The sequence below is a fragment of the Columba livia genome, chromosome 4 (genome assembly GCF_036013475.1).
Source record: "Columba livia isolate bColLiv1 breed racing homer chromosome 4, bColLiv1.pat.W.v2, whole genome shotgun sequence".
Classification (NCBI taxonomy): Eukaryota; Metazoa; Chordata; class Aves; order Columbiformes; family Columbidae; genus Columba; species Columba livia.
In genome coordinates this window covers 35,548,223-35,561,569 of record NC_088605.1, presented here as the reverse complement: position 1 = coordinate 35,561,569, position 13,347 = coordinate 35,548,223, and the positions used below count along the sequence as shown (strand labels likewise).

At 38.3% G+C, this 13,347-nt stretch overlaps 1 protein-coding gene across 21 annotated transcripts in view; it reads left to right on the top strand.

Moving 5' to 3' along the window:
- The window catches only part of TENM3 (teneurin transmembrane protein 3), a 1,347,463-nt gene that overhangs the window by 880,381 nt on the left and 453,735 nt on the right, over nucleotides 1-13,347 (top strand). For all 21 annotated transcript variants that reach the window (XM_065061257.1, XM_065061277.1, XM_065061276.1 and 18 more), the window contains one exon: nucleotides 858-909. The gene's annotated coding sequence lies outside the window, so the exon portion shown is untranslated. The remainder of the gene's footprint in view (nucleotides 1-857; nucleotides 910-13,347) is intronic.

Genomic DNA, 13,347 nt, shown 5'->3' with positions numbered 1-13,347 from the left:
TACTGTTGTTACTGGCAAGAGCTGTATTTCATGTATCCGTTTAATTTATTAATGCTTAGTCTTTATATGTGAAATACTCCCAAATTCCTGATTATTAAAACAAACAATCATTTTATAGTTAACCTCAAAATACTGTAAGCTTGTAATACTTGTGAAAAATACTGTCTGAAAATAGCTTTTTGTATATATTCTAAGGGCCATTAGGTTTCTTTTTCTTCAAAAAATAATCATTATCTTTTCCATATGTTTTATGTTTATTACTGTCGAATATGTTGGCTTTGCAAAGCTATAGCAGGGGGATTTATAATGTATTTGCTGGTGCATACATCAACAAAATTGCCAAGTTGCAATTGAAAATTCACATCATCTGTGCTAAAGCTAGGAAGACCTTTCTCTTAAATTTCATATTAAATTCCTAGGACACATGATCAGTTTTCCACAGTAGCATAAAGCAAAGAACCTTTTCATATGTGACCTGAAGGTAAATAATGTACAATGAACATGGATCTCCAAAATGCCATTATTACATTTAGTATTCTACATACAATCAACACTTCCATATGGTTCAAACAAATAAAATTGCATTTTACAGTGTAGTAACAAGTCAGTCCAGCAGCAACTATAATGAATATTTTATTACAGATAATCTGCATCTTGTTTAGACTTTAGGAAAGATACACGGTTTATGGACACATTATTATATCACAGTGCAAAGAGGAAAACAATGGTACAAAAAAAATTTATCATCTAATGATTTAATTTTTTAAGTTACTGTGGTATTTTGTAATAATAATTAAACATTTAAAAATAAAAATATGTTTGATAACAAAATTCTTCATCATCTATTCTCATTGCAGATTCCTGGATCGTCTGAGACCCACCCACATACCACCACATAAAAAGCTGAAGGTAAGATGAAACATCCTATAGCTCTGATGGGACCCATATATCGTATTGGTGCTTTTTAAATGACAACACAATTGTCTAACTGACAGAACAGATCAGAACTACAAAATTACAATAGGCCCAGATGTGCTCGGTATGCAACATCCTACTGACTTACCCATTATCAATAATTTATGCTGCTGTATCTAATTTACTGTTATTGCAATAACAGTGTAGGTCAAAATATAAAATGGGATAAATTAATATAGCACTAACTTTAACAGATAAAAGTATATTGTCCAGGAAAGGAAATCCAGGATGATAAGTTCTCTACCCTGTTACCAAACTTATCAAGAATAGAACATAATTGAATAAACAATTAAATTCTCAAAATGAACTATTAAATCTCTTGTGAGAGTTCCCAAGTTTCCACAAGAAACTACTATTGCCTACCTATGCCATATTGTGATGTTTTTTAATGATGGCCTCCTTAGATTAATAATTTGCCAGTCATTTTTAGCCATGACCTCAGCTCAACTGAAAGCACGTGAGGTACCAGAGCTCTGAAATGGCAGCTGTTGGTGCCCATCAGAAGTGTTTGCATTTGGCAGTGATCTGGCTGTGAGCAAACCTTAATCTGTCTGATCAGTACATACACAGCAACTGTACTGAATTGAACAAGTACCTGCGTTGGTTTTTTTTTCCCTTTGGTTTGAGCTCAGCGATTTTTCTCAATGGTAACCAAAGTCAAGTAATTTAAAGCTTGTGAACCTCACAAAAAGGGTTCATTTAAAGCCATATTCTGCATCTTGTGACACAAATGGAAAGTGTGTTCTTCTATATGACTACAAAAGATTTTAGAACAGCGATCAGGTACGCGTTCTGCTCATTAATGTTTGTACAGTATCCTGCCTTAAAAGAGCTACAGTTTCCTAGAGCAAGTCATTCAGAATTCAACTACACTCTTCAAGTTTAATGGGTTGAGCTCTTTGAGTTCCCCTACCTCCTCCTGATTGATGGTTTGTTTCTTCTTTTAATACAAAATTCAGTAAAATTTCCCACAGTGAAAAGGGTCTTTTAATTATAAAACACCAGCGTGTGGGAATGATTCAATTTACACATCAGAAAAGTTCAGTTACTTGACCATAATTTATTTTTTGTGCTGATCATTTACAGACCACAGATTCTTCTTCTTCCCCCCCCCTCTTCTCTCTCCCCTTCTCGCTTGCTGTCTCTCCATGTAAAAGAATAAAAATCTCAATAACTTGGAAAAGGCTTTATATATTGTGTCGCTCAGTCACAAGAACTAGAGTCTTCATTATCAGATTTTTTTTACTGGCTTTTATCATTTTCTCATTTCCTAGCTATGTTGTCAAATTTAATTTCAATGTATTCTGTAATTGCTGAGTAATACAGTTTTTTCTTGAATGTAACAAAGGGAAGGTGTAAGTAAGGAATGGTAGAGTGTCTCACTCATGGGGCTTACCTACAAAAATATATTTGCAGTTGCACAACTGACCACTATGGCCTTCTTCAGTAACCCACTCCAGCCCTTGTCTCCTGCAGGGGATAATAAAGCTCTATTTAAATATATATATATATATATATATATGTTTGTTTTAAGAGTTAATCAATACTGAAATAAATGTCTGGAAGGAATGGAAAATTGCCATGTACGTCTTCCATGCAATGTTACTCTTTTTTATTGTTTTATTCTCAGAACATAGCTTAGGACCTGCATGTATAGGTATAGCAGTTTTTAATGACAAAGCTTGTAGATTCTGGATGCGATTTTCCCAGTGAAATCAAAAAAGTTGATCTTACTTTACACTCATTATGGGCACATGAGAAATAAGCAGCAAAAATGCCCAGAATACTTTTTTTACAGATAGCTTTAAATACATTTACAGATATGTCCTTATATTTATTTTGGTTTTAATCAAATGTGGTTTGTGACTGAGAACTATTAGATTATATTATTTTCATTTTAGAATAAAAAAGTAACTGTAGGAAATTGTAAGTATATATCATTTGTTCTAGGTTGTATATATAATTTTGGTATTCAGCCGAATACATAACTATATTTATTGGTTGGCTCTTTGTTGCAAAGTACACACAAAAGCAATGTCTATGCTACTGAAATACACTGTTGCTGCTACTTCGCTTTTTTAGTGTTTACTTTAGTCTGTTTTCCACTTTGGGAGGGATGTATGAATGCTACTCTAATAAAACATGTAAAACTTGTGGCATTTCTTCCAATTCTTTTCAGCTACTTGAAAGGTGCTCCTCCTTTACCCTGGACTAAGCATTTAAACTAAAATATCCAAAGAGAATGTGTCTTTTGTTGTGTCCCTATAAGAGAGAATCTGAAAGGCTGTTTTTGTTGTATCAGTACCAGCTGCTGTTTAGATATGCTTGTATGTAGAAACACAAATGTATCCCTGGATGAGACTTATGAGTTCAAACTAGCGTGTGCTTCTAAAACTAACCAGTGTAAGTTGTTCTCTTCCATTGCTCATTTAGCCATTACAGGCTCAAGGAAGCCAGTAATTCTACCAGTTTGATTTTACACATTTAAATTTCCACTACTGCAGCTTTCACTAATTCACCTGTACCTTACTGCACTCAAATCCATCTCTGTAGAGGGAACAATTCAAAGCATCAATGAATACAGTAACAGATCTTTCCAGTTCTTATTAATGTTCCTACAGACATACATCTTAATACTAAAGTACACATGGCATTATTTCCAAAAGCTATTTTTTTTTATGATCTCTGAATAAGGACGGACTTTTATATCTTCCATCTGACTGGCATGTTGTGCTGAGTAAATGTTCACATACATTATATTACAAATATTTATATGGAAAATGGATTGTACTTTTCTTACACAAAACTAGCATCAGATATATACAGTTCCTCTGTGTTTTGGTTTGTTTTGTTTTTTTTTTTAATGCAATCAGTTAATTCGAACTCCTCTGTTGTTCTACATCAGTACACCTGAAGCCATGAAGTGGCAGTTCTTTCAAGTGACTCCCAAGGCTGGTATGCCATTCAAACATTGTATCTCCCAAAATATGTGACCAGACACTCAGAACTCCTGCTACTGGTGCTGTAGAGGTCCAGTGGTGATGCTTCTGGTTCTTCTTGGGCTTTTTCGGTATTCCCCATAATGACTTTTAGGTCAGTTTTGTTTACCAAGCCCTGTAGCGTTGGTTTCAGTAGGTCTGTGTTCCTACAGTTGTTGACAGTTTGCAACAGGCTAAGTCCTTGGTAGATCTCAAGTATAGCTATTAAAAAAAAAAAAAAAAAAGTCTTGGTTTCAAGAGCATCTCTATTGAAAGCAATTTTAAAAGACTTTTAAATGTCTGTTCTTCCAGACCATTATCTTGTGATTATTTACTACTGTAAACAAAAAGCTAAAATCAGTAAACCTGTACAAACCCTATTAATTTTAGTGGCAGATGAAAGTCTCTGCTCACAATTTCCATCAATATAGTTTTTTATGATCATTTATTTTCAACTTCTGTGCTAGCATTTTGCTTCAGTTTGTGTTCATGACAGTCAAATGGCGTTGTACACTGTGTTAAAGGTTGATATTTTAGTAGAGGTTTCTATATTCAATAGGTACCCTGATGATAGGGTTTTGTGGCAGAAGTTATTATTGTCACAACTTTTTTTCTTTTTTTCCTTTCATGACAATGCATATTAGAGCGTTGACTGTCAGTGAGACTGCAATGTTCTTGCCCCAATAAAAAGAGCTTCTGGCTTCTGCTGTATAGTATATATTTTCAGACATCCATGGAATTTTTCATTTAGCAGACAGGGATTACAGTATCGTAGTCTGTCCTGTTGTAACTTGACTCTGTCTAGGCACTAAATGTCACAGCATCTCGAGTCCTTGCGTTGTTGATATAGGAATCAGAGCTGAATTCCCAGCTGATAGTAGGCCCACCTTCCTGGTACTATACATATTATTTTGGTTTGTTTTGTTTCACAATTATGCATCTCTACTGTTATAATACTAGTATAGTTCTTCCACATTACTATGAAGTCTTTGTAAGCTACCTACATTTATGAGCTGTAGAGAGGCATACCACTAGAAATATTTTTTCAAGTTGTCCTTAATAGAATTAAAAGTTATCGTACTCAATCATTAAACTGCCATCTTGTCAGAGCAATCAATCAGTCAGTTATGGAGGCCTTCATTATTGGATGAATGTTTTTATATTTGCAGACACTTCTAGCATCTTTACACAAAATTGCACTGTTTGGCATATTAGTTGTAAGTCTGAGAAATGGTTTCTCAAAAAAAACACCTTAGCCACCAATACACGGTGGCAAATATGAGTTTTAAATCTTCTCTGCCATCAAAGCTGAGGTCCCCATCTCAAGTTCTGAGCTACAAATCAAGTTAGGCTGGGAGTCACAGGCCTGAATTCCTAGACTTAATTGCCTTCCTCTAGACTACTTCTCACTCTTTCCATTCAAAATCCAAGGACAGGATTAGTGATGGTGCTAGTTCCTGTCTTGAGAAAATAGCTTCCTTGAAAGTGGAAAAACTTCGGTTTCTAGGTCATTCTGAAAACCAAGTATCCCACTTCTGAGCAGTAGTGCCAAATACTAGCCACAGAGTGGCATAAGGGGGAAGGATCACTATTTTGACCAGTGTTTTTTGCAAATTATCCTGGAAGGATGGATTTGGGCCAGCATTCTCCTTTCCTGGTAAAATGCCATAATTTTCTGCTATGCTTATCGAGAGAAATTTTTCTAACATTCTTGGTCATCAGGAATTTGGTGTATCCCCAGTGTACAGCCGCATTTTAAAACCTCTCCTTGAGATGAATTAATTTAATAATTCAACCTCTCAAGCCAATGGAGATATTAAAGCTGTTAAATTTTAGTCTCTTCTCATCACAATCAACATCATACTTTTAATGAGAAGTGGCCAGAGACATCTGATCAGTAATGAGTTCAATCTTGTCAGGTTGTTAAGCAGTTCCTGAGCATATCTGAGTTATTCTTTAAGGAACTGAGTGAAACCTCCAAATCACTACCCTTGTCCTTATGGGGGACTTCAACTTGCCAGATGTCAACTGGGAATATCACACAGCTGGCACCAACAGGTCCAGAAGATTCCTGAAGCATCTGGATGATAACTTCTTGGTGCAGGTACTAAGGGAACTGACCAGGAAAGGTGCCTCCCTAGATTTGATTCTCACTAACAGGGAGGGTCTCATGGGAAATGTGGTGACCGGTGGCTCCCTTGGCCACAGCAACCACAAAGAAGTCAGGTTTAAAATCTTTGCTAATAGGAGGAAAAATTCCAGCAAGACCTTAACACTAGATATGAGGAGAGCAGACTTGAGGCTGCTCAGAGAACTACTTCATAAGATTCCCTGGGAAAAAGTTTTTGAAGGTGCTGGGGTCCATCAGTGTTGGGTTTTTTTTAAGTAACACCTACTAAGAGCACAAGGCAAGGGCATTCCAAAATGCCAAAAATCTAGTAGGTGAGGTAAAAACCAGCTTGGTTGAGCAGGGATCTTCTTCTTGAAGTACAGCAGAAAAAGAAATTACATGGTCAGTGGAAACAAGGTCAGGCAACGTGGGAGGACTACTAAGATGCTGCTCACCATTGTAAGGAGGAAATTCGTGCTGCCAAAGCTCAATTAGAATTGATGCTGGCCAGTACTGTGAAGGACAATAAAAAAGGGGTTTTTTAATATATTAGTGGCAAAATGCAAGCTAGAAATAACATTGTCCCATTAACAGATGAGCGTGGTCACCTTATTAACAGGGACATAGACAAAGCCGATAATGGATTTGAGGGCCCCCATAACCCTGGGCTGGAAAACTGTGGCTGTGAGAATGATAAACTCCCAATCAATCCGGAACTTGTATGGGATCTGCTGTCCAGCTAGATCCCTATAGATCAATGGGGCCTGATGGGGTTCGTCCTAGGGTGCTTAAAGAGCTGGCTGACATCATAGTGAGACCTCTCTCTGTGATTTTTCAATGCTCTTGGGAATATGGAGAGGTATCGGGAGGCTGGAAGCTGGCAAATGTTGTCCCAGTCTACAAGAAGGGCAACAGGGATGACTCCGGCAACTACAGACCTGTCAGCCTCACTTCTGTTCCTGGCAAAATTATAGAGAAGATAGTTCTGGGAGTTATTGAAAAACATCTGAAGGACAACACAGTCATTGATCCCAGCCAGCACAGGTTCATGAGGGGAAAGTCGTGCCTGACCAACTTAATTTCATTCTACAGCAAGGTTACCCACCTAGTCAATCAAGGGAAGCCTGTCAATGTGATCTTTTTGGATTTCAGTAAACCCTTTGATACTGTCACTCACAGTATTCTCCTGGACAATGTGGCCAGCATACAGCTGGGTAAACATACAATGCAGTGGATGAGCAAATGGATGATGAACTGGGCTCAAAGGGTTCTAGTAAATGGGGTTATGTTGGGCTGGCAACCAGTCACAAGCGGGGTTCTGCAGCGATACATCGTAGGGCCAGCACTCTTCAATGTCTTTATAAATGACTTAGACTCAGGACTTGAGGGATTGCTTAGTAATTTTGTTGATCACACAAAACTGGGGGGGAGTTGTCAACACTCTCAGGGGCAGAGAGACCCTGCAAAGGGATCTGAACAAATTGGAGAACTGGACAATAACCAACCGCACAAAGTTCAACAAGAGCAAGTGCAGGATTTTGCACCTGGAACATGGCAACCCTGGCTGTACATACAGACTGGGGCATGAGATGCTGGAAAGCAGCTCTGTGGAGAGGGATCTGGGGATTCTGATCAATGGCAAGTTGAACATGAGCCAACAGTGTGCCCTGGCAGCCATGAGGTCAAACCGTGTCCTGGGGTGCACTAAGCACAGCATTGCCAGACGGGTGAGGGAGGTGATCGTCCCGCTCTGCTCTGCACTGGTGTGGCCTCACCTGGAGCACTGTGTGCAGTTCTGGGCATTGATGAAGGGTTTGGAGGGCAAACCATATGAAGAGCAGCTAAAGTCAATTGTTTTGTTCAGCCTGGAGGAGACTGAGGGGAGACCTCATCGCAGTCTACAGCTTCCTCACAAGGGGAGGAGGACGGACAGGTGCAAAACTCTTCTCTCTGGTGACCAATGACAGAACCCGAGGGAATGGCAGGAAGATGTGCCAGGGGAGGTTTAGGTTGGACATTAGGAAAAGGTTCTTCCCCCAGAGGCTGGTGGAGCACTGGAACAGGTTCCCCAGGGAGGTGTCGCAGCCCCAAGCCTGACAGTATTAAAGAGGAGACTGGACAACTCCCTGAGACACATGGTGCGAACTGTGGGGTTGTCATATGTAGGGACAGGAGTTGCACTCGATGATATTTGTGGGTCCCTTCCAATTCAGGACATTCTATGACATCTAACTTAACCTGTTTAATAGCAGAATAAAGTGAAGATATGCCTCCTCTGTAAAGCTCAGACAGCCTCAGGTGGAAAGTGACTGCTAATACACATTCTTTTTTCGCCACATGAGCAAGATCCTGAACCTCCTGGGATTCCAGCAGAAAGTGGAAGTTAACCCTTACTCTTGAGCCTCAGCTCAACTTGCTGACATAGCCACAAGCAAGAGGCAATAGCTGTAGAGTTTGTGCTTTGTTTTATCTAGGCAGGGCTGACCTGATGTGTACAGTGCAGTACAGTACATTAAGTGACTTGATATGAAATGTTCTAGGAAGCGTGTGTATATATACATGCATATGTTGTAGACACGGTGCTTGGGGACATGGCTTTGTGGTGAACTTGGTAGTGTTAGGTTAACAGTTGGACTCAATGATCTTAAAGGGTCTTTTCAAAATGAAACGATTCTGTAATTTTATGACTCTCTCTCTCTCTCTCTGTGTATATATATATATATATATTTTTAATCTAAAACCATGAAAATTTACCTTTGTCCTTAGGAACCATTTGCAGAGATAACAGGCAAAATCATGGATTCCCTGTCAGAGTGCAGAACAATAGCAAAAACACTGTCCCTAGGCAGGTGCTACATTGGTACAATCCAGGATTTTCAGTAGTGTCTTTTAGAACCCTTTACTGTTTGGCAGAACTTGCTTTTAGTTCCACAGCTTACTGATTTTGACAGAGATGTCAATCATTCTGGGATCAGAAAGTAAATATCCCAGATAATAAATTCTAGAAGACACTGTTGGTACTGGACAGTAAATTTTATACAAGCCGGATAGTAGAATAGTAATGTTTTAAGTTCTATGGAGAAAAGTTTTTTTCAGGAAAAATGTTTACATTGAAATAGAAGTTGGATTTTGTCAGATATTGTGAATACACTGGGCTGATTAGGTTGTGGGTGTTTTGAGTAGTGTGTTAGATGAAAAACAGCAGGGGCTTTTCCTTTAGTGAGTATCCCTTTTATTCTTTTTTTTTTTCATTTTCTTTTTCTTGTACTATTTATCACTTAGTGCCAAAAAAGACGGAAAACAAAAAAAAAAAACGAAGAAAAAAACATGAAGGTATTCTTGGTTTCTTAAACAAAATGTTAAATAATGTTGACAGTCAGTTTCACTTTTTGTGGCATGGTAGTGACATGTCTAAAAGTGGTCCCGCTGATGCTTTGAGTTGCCACAAGTGTTGCAGCCCTGTTATTTTAAGATGCGTAATTATTCGTGAGCCACTGAACTATTGTTTCAAAACATATTTTGTTATTTCCCTTCAAGAGGCTAAAACCCCTTTCTTGTGGTTTGTTATGGTTCTTTGAACTACTTTTTAAGGCTAATTTGTGATAGATTTTGTACTGTGATTTTTATATTTTGTCTACTGAATCCACCTAACCTGAATAGCCCGAGGGAGACAAGTCAGGAAGCATAGAAATCAAGCAAACCTGAAGCTGGTACTTCAAGCTGAACCAGAAGCTGGTATAACTCAATTTGTCAGCGAGAATTTTTGCTTAAAGAATAAAGAACTTGCTATTTTTTCTCGCAGCATTCTGTCTTTGTGTTTAAAAATTTCAATCTCTGCATGTACTGTGTAAAATAAGAAACAACATTTGAGTTTTTGCTGGTTTGATGTCGAGTTTAGCAATCTCTACAGGAAGGGTGGGGTTTCCTGAAACTCAGATTTGAGCTCCAGATCTACTCTGGTGGGGTCTCAAAGAGGTTTAAGCAACATTTCCTTCAGTGAATAGGAATGGAAAGGGACATTTTCATGCATGCTGGACCTCTGAGTTGATGGCAAACTGGCCTTGGGTTCAGTTGTCATCCATTCCATTTCCTCCAGTATCTGATGGATATCAAGCAGAGACTGTGTGCGTTGGCTCAGTATGGTTGAGGCTACTGTATGAATTACATTGTTCACAAAACTCATTTTAACAGAAATGTGAACGGAAGCTTTGTGGGTGTCAGTAAGATGAGCGTTGACCCAATTGTCTTTTAATGGGAAACAAAACAAAATGGGGACAGATAATTTGAATGGTACAAGTCAGTGAACCAGGTGGAACTTACTAGAAAATAGGGAACTGGTTGGTTATACATAGACTTCCCAAGAATTGTTCCGTGGTATATAAATCAACAGTAAGTACCAAAATCCAGATATAGAGAATATATGTAAGATACAGGCTCCATGTTAAAATTTTAACTCACTTGATAATAGCTCTTTCAGAGACGACAAAACGGTGTAAAATATATGCTTCATTTATCCACTTGTTATCAAACACGTGAGTTATACTCTTTAAATAAAAGTAGGGCGTCCTTAACAGGGTCCTACTGAGTTTGGGAGTCTCCAAAAATTGCAGCTCTAGCACATGTGAAGCTGAATGTGAAGCATGTGCACTATGCATAGTTAAATTCCAGTGTGAGTTTTTCGGCAAAACTTTGATATGTACTATTTCACACCCCTTTTGTCAGCAACAATGTTAGCTATTTTTAAAAAATAATAATTACAAAAACGAATTATTATATTCCTCTAATCTGCTTGCTACACAGTTGCCAAAAGATAGTTGTGTATTTAGTCACTGAGACTGAACCTGATGTTAGAGGCAATGCAAGCTACCTTCCACAAATATCTAAAAGAGATGGTAGCTGTGCCTGAGTCCAGGAGCTCCAGGTGTGATTTTTGAGACTTTGCAAGTATTCCTATTACTGAGTGTATATCTAGCATGTGGTAAAAAAGGTCTAATCTCAGCTGTAAGTGATGAGAATTACATGTCATTTATCTTTGAGCAATAAATGCTCTTTTGTCTATCTAGATTTTTTTATATGTTTTGCACAATAATTCCTAACACTGCTGCTCTATGTCATTAAAATATCAAAATCTAATAAGGCAGCTGGCAATAAATGGGAAAAATAGAAATCCATAGCAAAGATTAGTGATATCTAAAAGTGGTTTATGGATCCTAGTGGGATTCCTCCTTTTTTAACAACAAAGTGTGGAGTGAAAGAATATGCACAGCTTACTTTGTCTTCCTATTTCTTTTGATCTGAAAGAACAATCAGATAAGGCTGATTTCTGAAGACAGTTCAGAATGAACAGATTTCAGTTGCCCCCAGTGATAACCATCATTGTCAACAGGAGGCATCACAGGTACTGACACTAGAGCCTTAAATGTTCAGATGCTGAACATTTTATCTTTTATTTTAAAAACTACTGCTGGGAACTCTCTTTATAGAATGCAATGGATGATGAGTATTTAGAAGAAGAATGAACCCTGAAGGAGAATAAAGACCAAGCCTCAGAGACTGTCAGTGAACACCAGAAGGACAGAATATTTTAAGGTTAAGGTGGGGAATTTCATGCACACAGAAAACCTGAAGCTATAGAAAATGGAAGGATAGAACTCAGGAGTTACAGGCTATAAAACCAAAATTAACAGAATTTAGGGGCCCTGGCCCTAGCAGGCACTTGTCCATATTGTTGAATCAGTACACACTCTGTCGGAGTTTAGCGAAACTAAGTGCCTTTTCATAGGGAAGGCTTGGAACTGCAATACACTAAGGCGTTGATAATCGAGGTATCTGGATTAAACCAGTGCACAGAAATGCCAGTGTAAGCCATGCCATTTAACAGGTGCTATCAGTCCCTCTAACATGCAAGCTTAAGCTCTTGATTTTTGAATAAAATATTGATTTTTGGCATGGTGTGACAAGCTGTGTTTTCCATGACTCCTGTATGTTATACAAAGCTCACTGAACATGACACAGTGCTATGCAGTGTATTATGAAAACTGGTTGTTTACAAACGTAAACATAATATTTTTATGATTTAAGGGTATTTAAGCCTTGCGTGCTGCACAATGCTGCTCATTATTTTTAAAGTTAGTAGTTTGCTATCTTTCTGATTATCTAAGTAACTGATGGCTTAATGCACCTCAAAACAAGCATAAAACTCACTGTTGTCACTCACCAAGCATAACTGATTTTGAATGAGGAGATGCAAATGAATTCATAATCAGCAAGAGTTTATGTGCTTATTACTGCAGTGTACAAACGTGCCTTCAAAATGCACGTTATTCCTTATCGAGTTCACTCTGTCTACCAAACCCATATATGGCATTCAAACACAGTGACTCTGGTCCTTGCACTGGTGCCATTATTGCTTTCATGGGGTTTGGATAATGTCCTTTGACTGTTTTTACACTCCTGATTGTGGTAGAGTTCGTCATTTTTGGTGAGTTTCTAAAGATCGTTGCTAACGGGAATTCCGTTGCCGTATATATCCCCTCACCATACAAGAGATATATGGAATTGTTAGAGAGTGAATCAAACCATAGCAACATTTGTGATCATGTGTACAACACTTCATTCGTTTAAATCTAAAGAAGTCTTAGAATCATTTAATTTTTGCTAGCATCTGGCCAGGCTCGGGTAGAAGGTGGCGAATCTTGTAGTACAGTAGGATTTTCCAAGGTGTTCATAAAGCAAATGCAGGTGCTAATGAGTTGATGGCCAGGCCTGTGTTTGTGAATGTTTGCAGGTGGTAAAGAAGAAAAATCAAAACATACATTTGAAAGTCACGGACACTGAAGAGTATGGCAAAAGGTGTCTTATCTGCTTCCTCCCCTCCATTACTTTGGTTTATTCCTTGATTCTTTTACCAGCTTATACTTGTGTAAGGAGTGCATGGTTTTTAAGAAACCTTCAATTTGTCTCTTTGGGCTGGATACAACTACAGCCACTCATGAGGCCAGTCTGACCAGTTTCCCAAGTGTACAGGAATGCCTTCTTTTTTTGCCCTCTGAGTTTCCTTTATTGGTAAGTCACTGGCAGTTCTGATCTGCAAGGGAAATACAATCCCATAACTTCCTCATATATCCCTCAAAACTCATGGAAGTCTTTTTGCAGAGAGATCAGGGCAAGTAAAGTTAGCAAGCACCAGATGACTTTTGGGCAACTCCATGTATGTCTCTCTGGCATTCGTTTTTCCACCATCCAGCAGTGATATCTGTTCCAGGAACACAGTTTTACATAGAG